Genomic DNA, 22,884 nt, shown 5'->3' on the forward strand with positions numbered 1-22,884 from the left:
TTGACTGGTACTTTTCCTTCTCCGCATCTAAAGCTGTCACAACATAGGAGTTTTCAACCCTTTGATGCTTTTGGGAGTTCTCTTTTGGGCTTTTAATTTATATCCTAGGAAATCAACAAGTAGCTATAGGAAAGGCCATGGAAGTGCAGCTGTACATTTCTCTAGCTGATTTCAGCTGAGGGGAGGCACCTGTGTTTCTGACCCAGTCATTTGGAACAGGTGGAGCTCATTACCCTGATCAGAAGATATAAAGTTGGTGTCTGTTCAGGAAAGAAATTAATGTAAGCAAACCTGAAAGAAGGGGAAGATTTATAGAAACTTGTGTACAGGTGGGCATGGATTTAAACTGCCTGTTAAAATCAGTTTATAGCTTCAGGCTATCTCCTTGTGAATGTATTAGATGGATGATTTTTTTTTAATGTCTTATTGTCCTGAAGTTTTGCTTTGAGACTTTAGGGGAGTGGGGAAGGGAATTTCTAAATACAAACTTAAGTAGCTTTTTGTTACACACAACCACACACACACACACACAAAAGAAATGTGACTTGCTTTCATCATCAGTCTTAGTTTCTTTCTCTGCTTTTCCATTATATTTTCATGACTTTTAACACAGCTTACAGATTGTGAACACAAACTCTTTCATTAATGTAAATGGAAGAAATAGCTGTGACAGCCAACTCACATTGAACAGGTAGTGGATGAATGAATTTTCCTGTTAAGTCTAGAATGAGGAGGCCCAATATGCATGCAAGAGATAACTTTAATACACTTAACTTTTCATTGTGTTATACATTCTACTGCAGTAACTGTTTGGTTTTCTTTATTTTTGATAACTGAGTTATCTGGGCTTGCTATCTCTTTTGACATAGCCTTAAAAAGATTAAGACATTCTATATATTTTAGCAGTGGTGCTTCTGAAATAAACCTTAAGGTCTTTTCACTTTTCTGTGCCACAAGAAATTGTTCTTCAGTGGTTCAGCTCTTGTTGTTCATCTCCACATCACAACCATGATACAGTAGCATAGCTGTAGAAAAAATAGATCAGATTCCCTTTATATTCAATCAATGCTGCTCCTTAAATTGGTCATTTTATCACTTTTGATGGTAAATAGCATTTTTCTGCCCCCACACTTGCTAGAAATATCACTTCTGTTTGGACCCTAGACTTTGCCAACTCAAATACTAAACATGGCATTTGAGAACTGACTATTGCATAGCTTGTTTATACATCTTCCCAGTAAGTGCTATAGCTACTGATAGAGGGCATGATGGGGTGGGATTCCAGGAGTGTTCACCTGTTGCAATCACATATCCTATCAATTTATTCTAGGTGTGTGTAGACAAAATTAAGTAACAAAGGAGTATTGAAAAGAGTACTGTATGTTAATGTATCTAAGACAAACAGTTCATTTATGTCTGAGAGCTTGAGATACATTGGGTATGGTCAATTTTGAATAATTTTAAATACTGCAGGTTAAAAAAGTCTGGCCTGGAGCTTAAATAACTGGATTAAGGTTTTACTTGGGATAAAACTTTTTTTTTTATTGTTTCCCCCCTCCTGGTTTTTCTTGTAAGGGATGATTTTGAAGAAGAAAAGGAAGATAGAAAATTGCATGAAAAAGGGGGTACCCGGTTGAAGCAGGCTAGCTCTATGATCGAAGCAGTCATCTCATACTTAAGAGCTAACATGGGTTTCTCTCTGACTAGAAAACCACAGTGTTTTAAATGAGGCTGAGCACTTTCTTGCAAAATCTATACAATCAACATGCACTCAGTTTGTGCAAGGCTTATGCTAAACAGCGGGTTAACATGGCCATGTCACAAACTGCCCTTTTTTTACCAACATATAAAATGGTTGTGTCTGCCTTCTTGCTACCATGGTCAGGATGATAGTTTGGGAAAGTACAGTACTAGTGTCTGGTAGCATCAACTAGCACTTAAGGACTTGAGGTAGCATGTGGAGAAATACAAACTGAAACAGTACTGTAATTTCCACTGGTTGCATATTTGTTTGTTCACCCCATGTACAACTGAGAAACCTTGTCATAGGTATATAAATGGAATTGCATCTTCTTTTTAAACAAGAAGCTCTTTTCTCCTGCTATAAATGAACACAACTAGCAAATATGTACAGGGTTCCAAATAGACATATGTTGGTAAGCACCCATTTTTTTCTTTTCCCCTTAAAGAAAAAAAAAGTTGGCCTACTTTTTCTAATTTAATGGGAGAAATATTTATATAGGCTTCTATCCTGCAAACATTTAAGCATGTAATTAAGCTCTCTAATGGGAATATGTGTAGTGCACAAACTTGAACATATAGAAAAGTCTTTGTAGGATAGGGGTCTTATGGTATATCCACTGCTGGTCATTCTTTTTTTATTTTTTTCTTTTCCCAAGTTAACATGGCACTTCTTTCTAGTTACCTGTATTTTTGTAACACTTTTATGATTTGACTTTCACCCCACTTAGAAGCAGTGGGAAGAATGAACAGTCATAGAGTTTATATATAATGACACACCCTGGGTTCAGTGAAGCATATGGAAATAGATGTAATAGAAAGAGCATGGTAAATTTTCTTTAATTTCTTGGCATGGAAGTTCAGAATTTCATGTTCCTGTTAAAGACAGAGTTAGAGCAGAGAACCACAAAGAGAACTAAGTCCATAGAGAATTGGCATTCTTGATGTCAAGAAACCCTTTTGGAAAGAGAACAAAGAATTCTTTAATATCTTAAATGAATTGTTGCTTTTATGAAATAGTGTGTGAAAAGCAGCACTTCACAATCTCCTGGATTTCACTGTGTTTTACTACGGGGCTTTCATTTATGTTCTGATGCAAATGGAATAATATCCACTGAGCCAAATTTGTGAGATCACAGAATTGTTAACAGTATCTGTACTTTTCAGAGACTAGTGTAACTGGTGTGGATATGTAATTCTGTGAGGTTTTCTATTTGTGTTGTTTTTTTGGGGGGGGGTTGTTTTTTTTTACTTTAAGTATCTATTAGAAACTTCTTGGAACACAAGACCTGTTGATTAACAGGTTAATTGTCTTTTAAAGAGTCATTAATATAAACATCTGTGGTAACAGGTGGTGTCTGTCCTAAATTTCATCTGCAACAAGAAGCAGTGCTGAATATCTGCACTGTGCAAATCTTGACTTTTTGCCTGTGATTGCCCACTAGCATTTTCCTACAGCTGGACCAAGCATGTAGCACAAATGAGATGGTGTCCAGCTGTGGCAATTCAGCCTTTAAATGTGTTACCTAGATTCTTTTGCTCTGTTAGCAGTTTCTTTAGTTAAAGAACAAAAGGTCTTATCCTGAGAGGTCCTAAATTTGCCCACTGAACTGGGTTCAAAACAATTTAGAAGATTCTCCAAGATTCTCTCATATTGCCTCAGTAATGAATGTAAGTCAAAATGTGTTTCTGATTAAATGGACATTTGTGATATGGAAAGGCCATATGTAATTCAAGACCATTCTACTGCAGGTGAAATGGATATAATGAAATAAGTATGATACTAGAGGGCAGCTAAAATAAAAAGTAGCTGATGGCAGCTTTTATTTCAATCCAGGCATTATTGATGTATCAATACATTAGGAGTCCAGTTGTAATTCTTCCACATAATTATTTTATTAAGCAAATGTGCGTTCTGATGGAAAATTAATGCTTGTTGATAGAGTGTTTTGCAGTAAAGCTGATTCTAGTAACCTTAGGTATATGTTTCTTCATTAATGACATTTGTAATATAATGTACATCATTTAGACTAACAGAAAAGGTAGTCATTTGCAGTCTGAAATATGTCTCTCTCAAAATGCTTCATTCTATGCCAAATATTTGCTCATAAAAAATATATGGATTGGTAAGCAATTCAGATATTCAGGGACCAGTGAAACCAAGCAAGCCTAACTGATTTATTTATTAGCGCTCAGAGACTAGATTTTTTTTCAGTAGGAGAGTGGTTGCAGACAGACAGCAAGGCACCATTGTGGGAACTGATTGCTCATTATATTTATGGATTAGTGTAAAAGTAACATGTGAAAGATTGCTCTAAGAGTTGTGGTTTCTGATTATATAATGACATGACTTGTTGCTTCCAAGATGTTAAAAAGACAGACTAGAAACTAAGACCCAATCTTTTGTGATTGATTACTTAAAGATCCCAGGTGAGAGTCTTTTCTTTTAAAAGACATTATTCCAACTTTGCAATAGCTCATGTGCGTGGATGGGGGGTTCCTTAATTGGAACATAACTCCATATGCCTAATAAATGACAAGCAATTTGTGAAGTATTACATTTTTAAAAATCATAGAAATGGTGTAAAAACATAATATCTACATTTGATCATCATGCATATTTCAGGATTGAAACTGATTTATTCTGTGAACTACATTAATGCCATGTCCACATAGGCTTGCTTGATGCTTTAAGTAAGAATCTGCTTTGGGTTCCTCCTCCTAAGCCAGTCTAGTACTCCTTACTGTGGCAAGGAAGTTTGGCACTCAGAGCAAAGCCTGCAGTGGCAGCCCGCCCTTACCCTGTGCACAGATTTGGGGGGCACACATGCTGCCCCCCCCCCCCCCCGGCTCGCCTACCTGGGAGCACACACAGCAGTAGGAGCTGCCCCCAACCCTCCCCAACAAGCTGCTCACGTCTCTGTCCTGCACCCAGCCCCCACTAAGCAGCACCTGGGGCAGTTGCCTTGCTCACCCTCTGCTCCACCCCTCCCCCACCCCCATCCTTTGCTACAGCATTGCTAGTCCTATTTCTATTTAGCTATTTCTACACAGTCAGGTGACCAGCCTCATATCTGTGTCTTGAGGGGGCAGAGTAATTGCTTATCTCTGTTTGAAAGATTCCACAAATACTAGCAAAGTGTAACCTAATTTTAAGGAGAAATCTGATGTAGCAGTTAGGAAGGTCTAATAGGAACTTTGAGTTTTATGGATTGTGTGGTTTTTGGGTTTTCTTTCTACACTCTAGTGAATTTGAGCAAATAATTTAAATGGACACGATCAACTTATCTTAAACTTTAACTTGTATTTATTTATTTTAGAATGCCTAAAATTACTCTAACTGACGTTAGAAGATATTTTCCTTTATGCATTTGTCATCTCTTTGTGCAAAACCACTCTTCCACTTAACTTAGCTTCTCACGGCAACCAGAGAAACCTCTGGTTCAGGGAGAATACCCAGGAAAAATTAATTTTGGGGGAGAACCTAAACTAGTCAAGGTTTTTAATTTTTTTGGCAGGGGTGGAGGGGGGTTCACTGTTAAATCTCAGATTTATATAATCTGTTTTGAACTTTTCTGCTTCAGTTTTATTGTATGAAAGATGATGGTAATGCTTATGTACTTCACAGGGAGGTTCTGTAACTAGTATTTCCTAGGAAAAGTAAGATCCTTTACAGGAATGGGAAAATAAAGGCATTATCATCCATTTTGCTTTATAAAATGTGTGGGAGACATGCACACACAACAGTATGCTACCCAAAAAGAAGTACCAGTATTATGGTTGCTAGACTTAAATGTAGTTTTTAAGCACAGCTCTTTCCTGTTGTGTCTAGTGGCTGTGACACACATAACAAAGGGTGCCATTTGATAGCAACTTCCTATATTAGGTTTTTTTTGTTTGTTTGTTGGGGGGGGGGGGTTGCTGCTAAGCTTTCACAAGATCACCCCTCACTGTGGTTTGTAGGGGTGCATGGTTTCTCTTTTCCTACAAAATATATAGCCTCAAGTCAGAGAAAAGTAACATCCTCTGCAGACATGAAACTAACTTTGCTAAACGCCAAGAATCATTTGACCATTAGTTCATACTAGTTTCACTGAGTTAAATTCTTAGTGTAGGAATAAACTGATATAGAGCCATTGAAATTAGTGTAGACATGTTCACTTATACAAGAAGTGGATATGAAGTCTTTAGAAGAATGAATGACATGAAAATTAATGAGTTTTTTGCTGTCAAATTCTCAGTTTTCTCAGTTTTTGGATTGCTCATGAGCAGCTACTGTGAGATAACGTATGAAATAAGTGTGCATAACATGAAATGCACTGAAATCCAATGTCCCACAGAGGCTGTAAAATGCCACTTTTGTCAGTTGCTGCGTACGTAGTTTTCAGATCACCTAAAGGAAGTAATGCTTTCTTAAAGCATCTGTACACAGAATATTATTTTCAATGATTCATTGCTTTAAAAAAAAATCAACTATTTGACATGTATAATCTAGGTTCTGATTTATTTTCGAGGTTTAGTAGCTGGTTGGGCATCTCCCTTTTTCAAAATCCTTCTGACATACAGGCTTATTTTTTTTTTAGTGTTCTTGCTTGTTGTTCAACTTTTATTAAGAAAAGTACCTGGAGAAAGCTACCTAGTTGGGATTCATGTGCCAGAGATGAGAATTTTTCCACACAAAGCAATGAAAAGAATGGCCACTGATCTCATTTCAATCTCCTTTTTGCAGTAAGGATAATAACTCTGGAATGAGATCAAAGAAATTACAATTGAAGTACTTGCGATCCTTTTGCCTTTAGAGCTATATTTGTGAATGGCACCATCCTACCTCGCTCTGTAGTGTTCTACTCATTTCCAACTTTAAAACTTAGTAAAAATGGAAATCCAATATATTTTAAGCAGGCTACCCAGCTCATGTTAGGTGGGTGTGTCTCTTTAAAGGTTTAAATGGATAACCAGATCTCTGTTCCATGTCTTGCTGTGTCCATCTCGCTCTCTTAAAAAGTTTGAACACAAACTTTTCATAAATTATATATAACATCTGAACAAACTTTGAAACATTTCAGTTGCAATGTGGGGTAGAAGGGAAGGAAGCTTTCTAATAGGCTTAGATTTTTTTTTTTTTTTTTTAGGGAGGTGGGAGTAGAAAGTTATTAATTTTGAGAGTTCCACGTGTTATCATTTATTCCTCTCATGCCATGTCTTGTCATTGCCCTCATTGCACTATTTCTCTTGGCATCTTGAAAATATTACTTCTTAGGCCTATACCATGATATATGGACTCTGGCAATTCCTTGCTGAAAGAAAAACGGATAGCTTGTCTCTTACAATTCTCTCCGCATCATATTATCTTTATGTAATTAGGATAGTGTATTTTATATATAAACTAGCTTTCCAGGCATTTCACACCTTAAAGGAAAGGATCTCAATAGAGACAATTCTCCCATCAGTCTGGATGCTGGTCCTGATGCTCCAGGGAAGTTGTGGCACACCCAATGTGATAGGAAGACACTGTTTCAACAGGAAATGATGGAACCCACCAGTGGCCTGTCTGTGATGTGAGACTTAAGTTGGTCTTGTAGTTAAGCTGCTTGAGTGGGAGTGAGGTCTGGGTTCACTTCCTACTTCTGTGACAGTCTGTTGTGTAACTTTAGCCAAGGCACTTCAACCTCATCTTCACTTCCACTATGTACTTAGTATTTCAAGCAGCACAGCCTTCACATATACTGTATTGCTCCACTTGTACAGTCTCCCAAGTCAGAAGCAGTCTTTATATGACAGAGAGGGCAGCAATTAACTGGCACTAATTCTTAGCTGTAGCAGTTAAACCACCTTTGGAATTGTGCAGATGCAGCTACATTGCTTCTACTGCATGGGAAGTAGGGCAGTCTGTCTAAAGGTGGTGCTCCCCAGCATGGTTTTGCAATATAGATGCTCTTCATCTCTCTGTCTACACTGTATCTATGGTACTGTCAGGCAAATGGTGGTTAAGTACACCTTTCCCTCCTACTCTTACTGTTCACAAGTCTGTTTTGGAAGTGAGGCTGTGAAGCTGTGTGTAGGGTGCCTCTGCTACCACTCTGGACAGGCAGTGCCACCACTTGCATGTGGAGGAATCGGGGCTTCACCACTTTGCTTCCAGGAGTGGCATGTGCAGCTCTAGAAATAAGGGGAGCAAAAGCAGTATAAACATCCACCGTGGCTCTCTTCCATTCTGTAATAAAGCCCCCCACTTGTTTGCCTGTCTAAACTTCCAACCTTCTGTGTGTGTATCCCTCATTGTCTCTGCTTCAGGCCCCTATCCTATCATTTCATGATCTCAGGAAGTCTTTTGCATGGACAGGGAACTACAGCCAGCTGGCAGGGTGAGTAAGAGTCAGAACCAGTAACATAACTGAGTGGGGGTGGCTGGGGTCACCTTTGGGGATGGAGAAGTCTGCAAAAAATGCTGCCACCACAGATTGCAGCTGGTTGTCACCATTGTCCAGGATGCAAAGCCTCTGGATATGTATTTGGTAGCCACGTAGGTCTGAGACGCAAAGAAATGCAAAACTCTAAAACTCTTGGTTCAGCAATGATACCTTTTATTAGACCAACTAAGAAATGGCAAACAATTATATTTCTTTGCAAGCTTTTGGGCGCACATCCTTCTTCAGACTGAGGGAAAATTAAAGATGCTAGAAGTCCCGATTGGTGGAAAATAAACTGCATTTTGCACAGAGGAAGCTGACGGTGGATGTCTGTTCCTCTGGGTCCATGTGACTTGGTCTTTGATATGCAGATAAGGCAGGATTTCTTTCCTGGTGGTGTCAGATGGCAGAAAGACAGGGAGATATAGAAATCTTTCTTTGTTGATTAGCAATGAAGTTTATAATTCCCAAATCAGTATTTGGTAGCTGTGTATTATCTCCGAACCAAGAGTTCTAGAGTTTTGAATTTCTTTTTGTCTCAGATAAACATGACTACCAAATATGTCCCTGAAACATGGAAGATGCCAAATTTTAGCTGATTTTGGAATTAAACTTCACTTATTAAGGCAGGATTTTTTCTTTCTTGTTTATCTGCACATCAAAGACCAAGTCACACACAGGAACTGTCATGGACCCAGGGGAATAGAGATCCACGTTCAGCTTCTTGTATGCAAAATGCAGTTTATTTTCCACCTATGGGAACTTTCAGGATCTTTAATTTTCCCTCAGGCTAAAGAAGGGAGTGTGTGCCTGAAAGCTTGCAAAGAAAGATATTTTGTTGTTGTTGTTGTTTACCATATCTTAGCTAGCCTAATTAAAGCCTCTGGAGAGAACTACCATTGACAGCCCTTTTCTCCTCCCAGGAGAAGGCAGAAGATTTTTGATAAAGGGTGAGGATGAAGTGAAGAGATTAGGTAGCTATATTATTCAGAAAGAAGGTGGGTGAAGTAGAGCATGCCTTGAGCTTCTGTCTCTTTGAAGACTGGGAGATGCCTATACCCTTAGCCAGGGAAACATCCTTCGCTACTTTGCTTGTCCTTTCCCTACCATCCCAGGAAACCAGCAGGTGACTATGTTCTCTCTTCCTGATCTTCATTATGTAGAAGAAGGTTAAGAGACTTGGAGCTGCTCCAGCAGCAGTTAGGACTTTATGGCAGAGGATTGTTTTGCCAAATTTGATCTGAATTAACAAATAGTGTGTACCTTTTCTTCTCATTTAAAAAGTTTTGCATGACTCCAGTGTGAAATACTTTCTTTGCTTGGCACATCTTTTGATAACTTTGGCATATATCTACAGATGTGGTGGTTAAGAAGTTTGCAAAGACTTTCTGACAACGTGCGTGTACATTTGCCTAGCATGGTGGTGTATCCGAAGATGCAAAAGCATTAAAAGAACTGTTGTTGCATTCTTGCTATAGTTCACTCAGATATCTCATTGGCAGTGAATTAGATGCGTTTACTTCAATATAAATAACTTCCAAATTCAATATAAATAAATACCTCCCACGCGGCATACTAAAAATTAGATTTGGCAGTATTTTTTCACTTTGGATAGATTGTTGGCAAGAAAATAGGTACTATACCATTCAGATCAACACAAATATCCTCTAGATTTCTAATTCTGGAATATTTTTTGGTTAGACAGAAAAACAGTGTTCTAACGATGTGGTTAAAAGATTCATTCCACAGTCATAAAAGGTTTCATAGAACTGTTGCTATATATTACTTCTTAATAGCTAAGAGATGATGCGCATAGGTGACTGAAAGGCCAGTACTGTGGCTGGTGTGCTGAATTTTGAATTTGCTCTACAAATGGTGGTGTGAAAGAGGTACATAGATTGTTTCAAACAATGAAGAGCACTGTGGTTTTGGCTGTGTGCGCTTGTACCTTTCTAGATGAAAGAGGAACACAAGTTTGCTGGAAACCAAAAAATAGCTTTATGAACTCCAACAGCCTGCAAAAATTATTCCTTTGGCTCAAAGGAAAGAAAAACATTAAGATGAGAAGAATTAAATCTTCTGGAAAACATTTTTCATCCCTGGTGAGAATAACGTCCATGTCTCAGTTGTTTCTGTTTTCCTACATTCTTGCTAAATTTTCTAGCAGAAAGGAACAGCAGTCAGACATTAAAATATTTTGGTGTCAAAGGAAGCAATCTTTTCAAAATAATGTTTCAAGATGCTGAAAGAACCTGGCCAATTACTGCTGTGACTTTTGTGTTCTGAAACTGATAGGGTTTCACAAGGTAAATGGCACTGCTGAATCCAGCTTGAATGAAACAAAGAGCTGCTAGAAGAAAAGCCCCTCACCTGTGTAACACATGGCAATTACAATGTTCAGGATCTTAAAAGGTTTGGAGCTTGTCTCATTCCATTTATTGTAGACAATAACATTAAAAGTTAATTAACAGGAACAACAACAAAAAGTAATCTGGTCCCTGATTCTGAATCTTTATGTATCCATGTACAGGGCTGCTGCATCTGAGAATGAGTCCCACCAACTCGGAGCCAGTGTAGGCACAGCTGGTCAGCCACATGGAGGTTGTGGGGGGGGGGGGGGAGAGGGCGTGTTGGGCAGCAGGCTGTTCAAAGCTTTGGTCGTTAATTTGATTCAGAGGAGATTCAGCCCAATTTTGGCAGCCGAATCTCTGAATCCAAATCCAATCAGGAGACCAATAAAAATGTCCAAATTGATTTGGAAAAGCTTTGGAGGAGCGTCAGTGATTTGGGCAGTCCCTGATCACTGCCACAGGGAGCTGGACCCAGACTCCATGCCAGTAAGTGAGGGTGGGGCTGGAGGAGGGGGGAAGAGGACCATGGGGGGGGGGGGTGCCTGCTCTCCCAGCCCTGTCAACGGCTGCCTCACCTGGCCACAGTGCCCTGATGCTTGGAAAAAAATAAAAATAAAAAAGCCCTGCACTCTTGGGATGCTTCCAGTTGGGGGGGGGGAGGTGATCCCTGCTGCCCCCCCCACTGCCCTGTGCTGTGTGGCGGGGGCTCTGCCATGAGCTGCCAGCCCTGTCAATGGCTGCCCCACTCAGCCCCAGTGTCCTGGAATTAAAATATATAAAAAAACCCCCCAAAAAACAAAACCACTGCACTCACTGGCTGCTGCAGCAGCCATCGAAGCCTCTGGAGACTCATGGCAGAGCTCCCGCACATGCAGCATGGGGGGGGGGGGGGAGTAGGGATTCTACCCCCCCCAACCTGGCAGGAACTGGTGAGTGCAGGGCTTTTTTTTTTTTTATTTTTAAGTGCCAGGACACTGGCACTGGGTGGGGCAGCCATTGATGGGGAGAGCAGGCTAGGGATGGGGCCTGTTCAAATTGGAGCTTTGGCTGATTCCCTGGCTGCCGAATCTCCAAATTGGATTCAGCCAAATCTATTTGGAACAGTGATTTTTGAATTGCTGAATTCAATCACTGTCCCCTGAACTGGCCAAATCCGAAGTAAATACTAGCCACTGCACAGGCCTAGTAGTCAGCAGAAAAGATTTGTTCCCACTAATGTTACCTTATAATAATAAAGAAGTGGAGTAGCTGGAAATGAAACCCAATATCGAAGTGAGGAAGTCTGTAAAAGTATGTTATTATCGATGCTGGGGGAAACCACAAGGCACGCTCCTACTCTGCCCTATCCTTCCAGGCTATCTCCAAGGGAATTGTGCTGGGAATGCTATGAACTTCACTAACTGACAGAAGCAGCCAGATTTGGTTTCTTGCTTCATTTCCTCATCACACTCTTACCACTGAGAGCCTCTGATCCAAACAGTCTTCCTCTGTCTATGTCCCTTACCTCAAGAACCTGCTATTCACTCCCACATGTCCTAGATTCTTGGATCCATGCCTGGTCACACTCAAGGGATCAATGTTCTGTTTTTTAAATATTCCCTGAGACAATAAAAGATCCCTCAAATGGACCAAAGAGTTTATTTTGTGACTGTATAGAGAAGGGCTGCTACTTTTGTATTTGCCAGGTTCAGTAACACACTTCTGAGGCCCCTGGCACACAGTAATTTAAAAGCATCATGGGATCTGATCCTCGTCCCAACAATCATGCCTCCTGTCATGCCACATGTACATGGCAGGAGATGCAATTATGTGATTTGGGGATCAGATTCCAATTGCACCTTTTCTACTTGCTGGTGCAGGAGGAGTTCTGTGCTCCGTAGCTCCTCCTGCGTTGGCCAGTCGAAAGCCAAGTGCCCACAGCCTGGTGTGACTTAGGACTATCCTGAGACTGGGACCAACAATCAGCTGATTGTCAGCCCTGGCCTCCACAGAGCAGTTCAAGCCCTCTAGGCTGTTGTGGGGCCAAAAACTGGTTGATTGTAGGCAGTAGCCTGGGTCATGCTGCACCTTTAATTTAAGGTGCTATACAACCCAACCATAATAATGTTCTACATATATGTATGGCTGGCTTGCTGTTTTATGGTGCCATAAATTGGATGCACATGTAGCAACTTTGACATTTATGCCATGATTAACATGTTAATAGCAGCACACATGTAATGCATAGAGCATCCCTGGGACACACTAATTCTTTTTCTCCTCTCTTGCAAAATGAGTGGGTCTCAATTTTGGTAGGAGCTTCAAAGAGAATCAAGCACTTTTAGAAGTAAGATATGAGTAAGTAAATGTGTTAGTTTAGTCTCTTCTTGTCTGGTACTTGCAACATTCTGCTTGGTAGAGGAAAAAGCATCTTTTAGAACTGAACAAACAGAAGGTCTTTGTGGTATTACTCCCATTTACTTCTTATGCATAAGTAACCAAGTTAGTGGTAAAATAATAGCCTGTTTGATATTAAATATTATTCTCTTAGTGAGCTAGCAGACTTGTCTTGCTTTCCCCAAACTCATTGAATTATTTTTTCACCCAAAGAGGCAGTTGAGCCTATCTGCCAGGTCTGCAGCTGTAGGGAAAGCCAGCATGGAGTCTAGTTTGGTGTTTGTTCCCAAACAGCTGCATGCACAGAGGTGAACTGGTAGTAGGAAGGGACCAGGCTGGCTTCATTAACATTCCTCCACTGAGGGGAAAGGCTTCTCTTCCAGGAGCTGGAAGCTACTGATGGTTGAAGCAGCCTCATTAAGCTCTGGGGAAGAGAAGTGGTAGGAGAGAGGCACAGCTTCTACTACAAATGGAACAGTTAAAAAAGAAAGCCTCTCGCACACTCCTTAGTGAATTCAAATTCTTCATTGGATTGACACCCTAGCTTGAAACCTCTTTATCTTCTCCTTGGGTTGGCTCTTCTGTTGCCCAAAACTGTTATTTAGTCTTAGTTGGCCATGTCTTCATTAAGACAACTTTCTTCCGCTCCCATTCTGCTCTCTGCCTGTCTTGTCCCCAAATTCTCTTTCTGATCATTTACTTGATCATCTAAACCTACTCTCACTTCTAACTTCTCCTCATTCTCATACAGCTTTCATACTTTATAATGATTTGCATCTTTGGGAATAGGTAGACAATGACAGACTGGGCATCTGTACATGAGACAGTAACCGTGATGTGATGCTACTGCGCAGTAGCTCATTGCTACTGCGCAGTAAGTAATGTCGGAAAAAAATGTAGTGACAGTACTGTGTAGTCATTTAGTACTTATTTATGCCTGCGCAGTAACAACTACACAGTCTTCCGTGCATGTAGTTGTTGCCACTAATGTGAAAACAGAGTCTTGTTGAACACACGCTGAAAAAAGTAGAATGTAGTTGTTGTTTGGGGAGTGCTTGGTGCTGTGCTAATATGCACATAACCAGGCTCAGGTATGTGCAATTGCTTTGGTTTTATTGTTTTTTGTTCAATGAATGTGGGGTGGAAAAAAACAAATGGGGCATGTCTTCATGGTAGCAGGCCCATGAGCTGTAGATGTGCCCTATAACTCCGTAGCTATTCTAAACTCTCACAATGTTCCCTTCACTCAAGGCTCCCTGCCCCCAAGTTGGCTCAATTTATGTTTTCTCTGCTGCTTGAGGCATCCTAGAAAACTTGCCTGGCCACCCACTTTTTTAAAATCTAACAGTCAATCTCCCCTCCATTGATTCTGACATCTTTTTGTTCAAACAGCAACCTTTCCTCACTCTTGGGCATTCTTATGCTGAATATCCCAATCACATATTTTTACATTTTATTTTTTTTACCTTCTCCCATCATTTTTAAAAAATATATTTTTTCATAAAAATCTTATGAAAAGTCTTCTTTTCTCTCTCTTCTTCCCCCCCCCCCCCTTTCATTTATGGCTCCCATTTTTTTTTTTTTTGTTATACAACAGTGACTTGTCTGTTTGACCTCAATGTAATGGTAAGTCTAGCTGTACAGTATGTGCATGGTGGCTCACCTTTCAAAAATGTAGAAAATGGTTTTCAGTCTTTAAGTTTTTTTTGTTTTTTGTTTTTTTCCCTTTCAGTATGTAGGAAAGTGTTTTGTTTGGGGGCTTTGAGCAGATAATTGAGTAGCATAATAACTAGATTTAGCAAGGAAAATTTTCAATACAACTGGAAAATGCTAATTTCTTGAAACCAGTGCTTTTCATAAAACTATATCAGTTTCGATGAAGCTTTCATTGGAAAGGTTTCTTAGACCCAGAATGGAAATTAATGAGACATCACCCCAAAATAGTCAAATTACCAGCGATTATTTTATATGTATGTATTTATTTATTTTTATATTTATGTTACCCGACCCCAAGGAAAGTTTAGGGTAGCTTGCAATAGAAGACAAAATAACTTATACTTATTTTAATATTTTATTCTTTTATATCACAAAATAGATGGTATATCCCCAAACTTAAAAGTTTGTCCCCACCTCACTTTACCCCAGATACTCACATTTTCCTGCCTGTCACCTAGAAGAGTAGTGTTCCCTTGCCTAGCACAACCTAATTTTCCAGGCCCCATTCACTTTTCCCATAAAAGTGGATCGTAGATCGAACAAAGCTCCTTCCTGTTTTGGTTCAACATATATACACTACTGAATTGCCCATCAAGAATGACAGATGAATTTCAAATAACAAAAACAAACAGATTTTACTTTTTCATATTTTATTAAATAAATTAAATATTTATAAATAACTTAAAATAGGCTAAATATTTGAAGATACCAATCCCTTCCTGCACTTGCTCTTGTCCACCAGGCTGGAGCCTGTGCATCTCTTTGCTTTGCAAGGGCAAGGGCAGGTGAGCTCTGCACCTTGTAACAGCTGCCCATGCCCCAGGGTTTTCTCTGCACTGCCCCCTTCCCCGCTTGGGGCTTGGGACAGGGCTGCCACTGCTTACCCACTGCCTCATGCCTCTGCCTGGCTTCTGCTTTTCCTCTGCTGGCCCCTCTTTCTGCCCTCCCCACTGTGCCAGGCTCCTGGTGCCCTCCTGGGAGAAGCTCAGTAGAAACAGCTGTGGTCCCTGACTCTCTTCAGAATTCTGGAACTTGGGATCATTCTGACATGGTCACTAAATAAATGCTAAGGTTTAGCAAAGAACCTTCTCTGAAGAAACAAATGTTCTGTCTCTTACAGTTTTCAAGCTATTCACATTTAAAGAGTGTGCCAGACAGACACAGACAGACCAACTAATTCCGTGAGAGAGAGATAAGATTCTCCCACCCCAACACACCTGAAACAGATATGAAACCCTCAGAGTTGCCTAGAAAATCATCATTGGCCACAAGAATTTTCTGAATATGTGAAGCCCATATCCTATATGTACATGATAGTAACACTGAAAATCCTTGCACAAAGTTGTTACTGGCTGCTTAAATTTAGGCCCTGTGCCCATTGTCAGTCATTTCCACACTTGGATCAATCCATAGTACTTTTCTTTTGCCAAGCACAATATTCACATAAGGAACTAGAAAAAGGGATTACAAGAACAATACTTCTCTTTAAAGTATTTTGTGGGGAGGAGGCATTGGTTCCTTGAGGTTTAAGCAAAACTTTTTTCTGTTTAATAGAACATGTCTTGCAGTAACCATTGTTTATCTTTTTGTGATGACTAAAAATAAGAGATCTGTAACTTCTTATAGAGTGGATCCCCATGAGGCTTGTTTGACCTAACAATGTATGGTAGTCTTCTAAAATGCAAGTTTAGAGACTTGGTATATTAATACAGATCTTATGGCTCATATGTTAAGGGTGTGTAGAAAAAAAATATAAAAGTCTGTATTTTGCTACTGAAATTCTGATTCCAAATAATGCTAATGGATGCTAGCATAAAAACTGGTCTAAAATGTCCTTGAAAATGGAGACCAGTTCGGTGCTCACTATATAGTACTAATTTCTTTGGTTCCATTAATGGTCTTGTGATCTTTCCTGATGAAGTCCAGTATTTTGGTAATTGCATGAACAATCTGAAAAGCAGTTCTTCATTTTTACTATTGATATTAGTGTATAATACTGAAACTGACACTCAAGTGATATCTAGCAGATGTGATTTTCTTCACTCTGTGTCAAGAGCAGCAGTGCACTGGATCATGTGTGTGAGGTGTTCCCCTCCATGGTTGCTTAGGTTTCAGAATCTGGTTATCTACAATGTATTTAATTCAATTACTGAAATAGCAAGTAAACTGTTAGCAGAAGTCAGTGACCTAGAATGCTGCCTTTAAGCTTTCTAGCCTGGCTGATAGTGGAATGATATAAAATGACATGAAGCCTGAAGACATAATTGCTCATTGAAAATATCCACAATAGCTAACATTATTCTAAAGATGAGAAGTGACAGTTATATATTTTGGCATTATTTTCCTGTAGGAAAGGAACATGCAACCTACTTATTTTTCTACTGCTGGGGCTGACTCAGAATTATATTTATAAAAGGATTATTTATTGACTTTCTGAAACAAATTTTCAAAGTGGCTTCTACCCAAGCATTAATTTTGAGATCTCAGTAACTTGGTGCTTCATGCAAAATGAGCTGTTTGCAGTTTATTCAGTTTGTATGCAGAAAATCACAAAATTTATTTCTAGAAACTTCACATCAAAAGTAATTCAAGTTAAAGGTCCAAAATTCAGAGGCTATCTCTGAAAGACAAGCTAAAAATGTGACATTTTAAAATTTAGGAGCACAATGAAAGTCTGACATGCCTGTTTGTTTGTTACCAAGCTGCCCATAACAGTTATAATTGTATGCAAAGGGAGCCATGTACATATGAATATTTATAAAACTTAGGCTAGTTAACAAACTTTAAAAAAAGAGCTGGTAAAACTGCAACTGGCAGGGTTTTAATGCAAGTGAATAGGGCCCCTCACTATGATTAATAGTACTAAGAAAGTGTGACTTCTCATCATAAAGATTAATACAAAATTAGATAATTTAGGTTTTAATTTGGGCTCTGGAGCTTTCTCTGTTTCTAGTTCTTGTATAACATATCCTAACTCTTAAAGTCCAATCTGATTCAATGAGGCACTATGGTACAAGGAAATGGTTTATACCCACTTGCTATATCTACTGAGAGGACAGGAAAATAATTGAAATCTGTCATTTCACTGGTAGGAATCTTTACCTATGACCTGTTGATTTAATTGCAGAGACCTTACTTTTATTAGCTCTTACTTTCAATTCCACAAAAGTGGTATTTCTTCTGCCAAATGATTTTATGGTCATGGAGGGATTAAACAAATTGTACCCTGACTTCATACAAAATAAGGCAAGAAGGCCTTTAATGGCAGCATTGAGTTCATATTTGGGGGAAAAATAGCTCAGATGCTCCATTCTGATGAAATCATCATAATTAGCAGTATGCACCAGTCATGGCTGGGACCCATCTGGAAATGGTGGTTCTAGCCATAAGTATCAGTTCGGGCATGTAAGTATGAAAGCATGTAGTAGGTAATTACTAAGGATCCATAGCAAGACATTTATATCTGAACCACATACTATGGGGTACCTACAGCCCTTGTTGCTTTAGTAGGGAGGCAACCATGGTGCAGTTTTCTAGCTTCCCAAGTACCTTTCATGGAGCCAGCAAGGGACCTGAAGGGCAACAAGAAGGATTTCTACAAGTATGTCAGCAACAAGAGGAAGATGAGGAAAAATGTGGGTCCTTTACTGAATGGGGGAGGCAACCTAGTGACAGATGTGGAAATGGCTGAACTATGCAATGCCTTTTACCAGTCTTCACAGGCAAGGTCAGCTCCCAGACTACTGCACCTGGCAGCACAGTTTGGGGAGGAGATGAGCAGCCAATGGTGACCAAAGAATAGGTTAGGGACTATTTAGAAAACCTGGACATGTACAAGTCCATGGGGTGATGTACCCAAGGGTGCTGGGGGAGTTGGACGATGTGATTGCAGGGGCACTGACCATTATCTTTGAAAACTCATGGCAGTTGGGAGAGGTCCTGGACAACTGGAAAAGGGTAAATATAGTGCCCATCTTAGAGAAAAGGAAGAAAGAGGATCCAGGGAATGGCAGACTGGTCAGCCTCACCTCAGTCCCTGGAAAAATCATGGAGAAGGTCTTCGTGGAATCCATTTCTAAACACTTGGGAAAGGCGATTTAGGAACATTGTGTATGGATTTACCAAGGGCAAGTCATGCCTGACCAACCTGACTGCCTTATGTGATAAGATAACTGGCTCTAAATTTGGGAAGAGCAGTGAACAAGATATACCTTGACTTTAGCAAGGTGTTTGATATGGTCTCCCACAACATTCTTGCAAGCAAGCTAAGGAAGTATGGGTTGGAGGAATGGACTGTCAAGTGGATAGAAAACTGGCTGGATATTTGGGTTCAGAGGGTAGGATTCAATGGCTCTGTCTAGTTGGCAGCTAGTATCAAGTGGAGTGCCCTTGGGGGTCGGTCCTGTGGCTAGCTTTGTTCAATATCTTCATCAGTGTCCTGGAAGATGCGATGGAGTGCACACTCAGCAAGTTTGCAGGTGACACCAAGTTCAGTGGAGTAGGGCTAGGATTCGGAGAGACCTCAACAAATTGGAAGACTGGACCAAAAGATATCTTACAAGGTTCGTTAAGGGTGCAGAGCCCTATACTTCTGACAGAATTCCATGCAGGTGCAGGTTGGTGAGTGACTGGCTAAGCAGCAGTTCTGCGGAAAAGGACCTGGGGGTTACAGTGGACAATAAGATGAATATGAGCTAACAGTGTGCCTTTGTTATGAAGAAGGCTAATGGCATACTAGACTGCATCAGTAGGAGTGTCTACAACAGACTGAGGGAAGTGATTCTTCCCCTCTATTCAGCACTGGTGAGGCCACATCTGGAGTACTGTGTCTAGTTTTGGGTTTACCACTACAGAAAGAATGTGGACAAATTGGAGAGAGCCCAGTGGAGGGTTAGGGTTGGACACACGACATATAAGGAGAGGCTGAGGGAATTGGGCTTACTCAGTATGGAGAAGGAAAGACTGAGAGGGGATTTAATAGCAGCTTTCAACTACATGAAGGGTTGTTCTAAAGAGGATAGAACTAGACTCTTCTCAGTGGTGGCAGATGACAGAACCAGGAGCAATGGTATTAAGTTGCAGCAAGGGAAGTTTAGGTTGGATATTAGGGAAAAATGTCTCAATTGAAGGGTAGTAAAGCACTGGAACAAGTTACCCAGAGAGGTTGTGGAATTTCTATCCTTGGAGACCTTGCTAGACAAAACCTTGGCTGGGATGATCTAGTTGGGGCTGGTCCTGCTTTGAGCAGGGGGCTGGACGAGATGACCTCCTGAGGTCCCTCCCAAACCTAATTTTCTGTGATTCTATTATATAAACTTATCTGCCTGCAGGGTTTTACAATGGTGGAAAATGGTGAAAGAAGATGGGGAAGAGCCAACTTTGTAGACTAAAATAATGGGAGCATGTGAATTGACCTGAATAATCAGGTTTGTAGTATCCATGTGGGCCAGACCTAAAAGTTTTGGTTCAATGGTTAATTATTATGTTATTTCAGAAATTGTAGTGCTTATTGATAAGCAAGTCTTAAACATTGTTTAAAACAATATCCAGTACAAGAAGTTTGATCCATGTATTGAAATGAAGTTTTTCCTTGTAAAGGTTTGATCCAAAGCCCACTGAAGTAATTGTAGGGCTCAGTTGTTAAAAAAGTGAGGTAGCAGGAGGTCTGTACTAGGAAGGCTTTCAGATGATGGATGACCTGTTTAATTATCATACAGCACACCCAGTGCTTACTGCTGTATTTGCCACAAAATAATGATCCACGGCAAGCCTAAAGCTCATATTGTTAATTTACATTTAAATGCCATGCAAGAGCAGTGCATCAGTGTCAATATCCTGCTGGTTACGAAACTGACAGAGATGAGATTACTGAGTCCACTATCCTTTTCCTCCAGTGCTACACTATCCTTAATAACTTAATGACTTCTTTTTTTCTTAGTGATAGTTCAAATGCAATATATTTTTAATACAAACACCTTGCTTTGTGCACTAATAATGGGAAATGTAAAATTATGTTTGAAGTGGAGGGGGGGAAGAAATCATCACTTAATTATGTGTGCTTATGGGAACCATTTTCAGAGGTAAGTATTCTGTGAACTTGCTGCTTCTCAACCACATTTGCAAAACTAAAAAGGCTCCCTTAAAGTAGATAAGCTTACATTATCCTAATATACCTATATAAGTTATGCTTGCAATGTATAGTTTCCTGTTGTATTCTAAAGCTACTTATCTGCAAAACTGCCATTTGTACATGCAACCTGGGCATCTGTGTGGTGTGCCACACTGCTAACAGCCTCAGTTCCTGGTAGATTTTCTGATAGAAATGTTTGTCCCTGTAGGTGGGAATATGCGTCTTTTCAGGGTGCATGTGGCTTTCAGTAGTCTCCCCTTCTGAAACAAACTTGGATTTGGCATAATATATTGTAAGACACAAGGATATGTGCCAAATAATTGTTTTCCAAATCCTTAGCCAATGTAAACTACCTAAACTTCATTGAAGTGAATGTATATATGTTGACCTAACCAATATGGGATCAAAATCTTAGCTGGTTTAAGTTTGTCAGATTTCTAGGGTGACATATTGTATTGTAATTATTAGGAAAAAAGACAGATTTTCAAGGGCACAGCTGAAAAGTCTTCAAGATAAGACTCTTTAGGCTGTAACTGCTTCTCGTCATTTAAGTAACTGACTCTTCCCCCCAGGCTTTTCTTCTACAACTAAATAGCATGTTCTATCCGCAGCATCTTAAAGTTCTTCAATGCCAGCTCTGTAACAATGAAGGATAAGGATAGTGTAGCACTGGAGGAAAAGGATAGTGGACTCAGTAATCTCATCTCTGTCAGTTTCGTAACCAGCAGTATACTGACACTGATTCACTGCTCTTGCATGGCATTTAAATGTAAATTAACAATATGAGCTTTAGGCTTGCCGTGGATCATTATTTTGTGGCAAATACAGCAGTAAGCACTGGGTGTGCTGTATGATAATTAAGAGTACGTTTTGAAGATCAGTTGGCAATGACTTCTGAGGGCAATGACCTGGGCCCAACTTATTATAACCAAAATAATATTTCTGTTTTGGTTTTTTCTTTTTCACTTCAGTGCTACAGAAGGCTTATGAGAAACAACTTTAACTGTTTCACCCCTAAATAATTGATTTGTGCAGCCAGTTACCATGCAAACATTTAAGTTTATCTTGGGAATAACCTGCTGTTTACCCATAGGTACCCTGATAGTTCATTTCTCAGTCTTAAGTTGACCATTAGGTCAACATCAAACCCAGTCATAGCAATGCTCAGCTGAACATCTCTGCAGCTTTCCTGGATCCTTTGCATGAAATACATAGAATTTTGGCACCATGGGTTCACAGAATCTGGTTCATTTTCAGTCTTGCTGTAGAAGAAAACTTTCAGGGTTCCACATAAACAACAACCATAGATGCATAGATGTTAGGGTCGGAAGGGACCTCAATAGATAGAGTCCAACCCTCTGCATAGGCAGGAAAGAGTGCTGGGTCTAGATGACCCCAGCTAGAGTGCACCAGTAATGTCAGTAAAATCTTAACTTCTTGGCTTTTGCCTCTTGAATGTGCAGGTTTATTGAAGTGTCACTGATACTAAATAAACAGAAACCTTTACCTACCTTAAAAACATCCCTTAAGTTTTAATGTTACTGTTCATGTCCTTTTGCATTTAAGAGAAAACAGAGTATTTGGGGTTCACATTCTCTGCCTGATGGCTTAGAGGCCTAATTCTGCCTATTTTGAAGTGTATGGCAAGAATTCCATTGATCTCAATTTCAGTATTAAGTCCTTGGTCACCTGACTTCTTACTGAAAGTTAGTTCTGTGAAGAAATTTCATTCTGAATCTTGATATTAATGAAAGGGGTCAACATTTGGTGGGAGAAAATTGGAAGAAGCTCAACAAAAAAACCCCTTCTTGAACATATATGGTGTGTGGGTGTGTCAGCTTTCAAATAAAAAATGGAGACTTCATTGCTAATCTCGTTGGCTTTTAGTGGGAATGGGTTAGGGTGACCTTTTTTTCAAACTGTAAACACTGGACACATGCCCGCCTCTCCTCCCCCTTTCCCCCCCCCACCCCACCAAGGGTGACTAGCACATGCCCCCCTCCAGTGACCAGTCAGCAATGAGGGTCCCTCATGGCTGATCATGGCACTCCCGGAAGTGGTCATGGTGCTTCATCCGGTGCTCCCACTCCCTGGCTGGCACTCTCAGGGATGGGCACTGGTATTCCCACCTGCCCCCCCTGCCTGTTGCCTAAGTGAGGAG

General features: G+C 40.1%; 1 long non-coding RNA gene across 2 annotated transcripts in view; it reads left to right on the forward strand.

Annotated features, from left to right (window-relative positions):
• Positions 1 to 284: 284 nt before the first annotated feature.
• LOC109284073 (uncharacterized) overlaps positions 285 to 22,884 on the forward strand; it is a 64,938-nt gene continuing 42,338 nt past the window's right edge. Inside the window, exon 1 of one of the 2 annotated variants that reach the window (XR_002091395.2) lies at positions 285 to 329. This is a non-coding gene — a long non-coding RNA (uncharacterized LOC109284073). Of the gene's footprint in view, positions 330 to 3,113; positions 3,412 to 22,884 lie in introns of those variants that run through there. The other variant, XR_009462465.1, reaches the window with a different exon arrangement.

Source organism: Alligator mississippiensis, chromosome 5, assembly GCF_030867095.1.
Source record: "Alligator mississippiensis isolate rAllMis1 chromosome 5, rAllMis1, whole genome shotgun sequence".
Taxonomy (NCBI): Eukaryota; Metazoa; Chordata; order Crocodylia; family Alligatoridae; genus Alligator; species Alligator mississippiensis.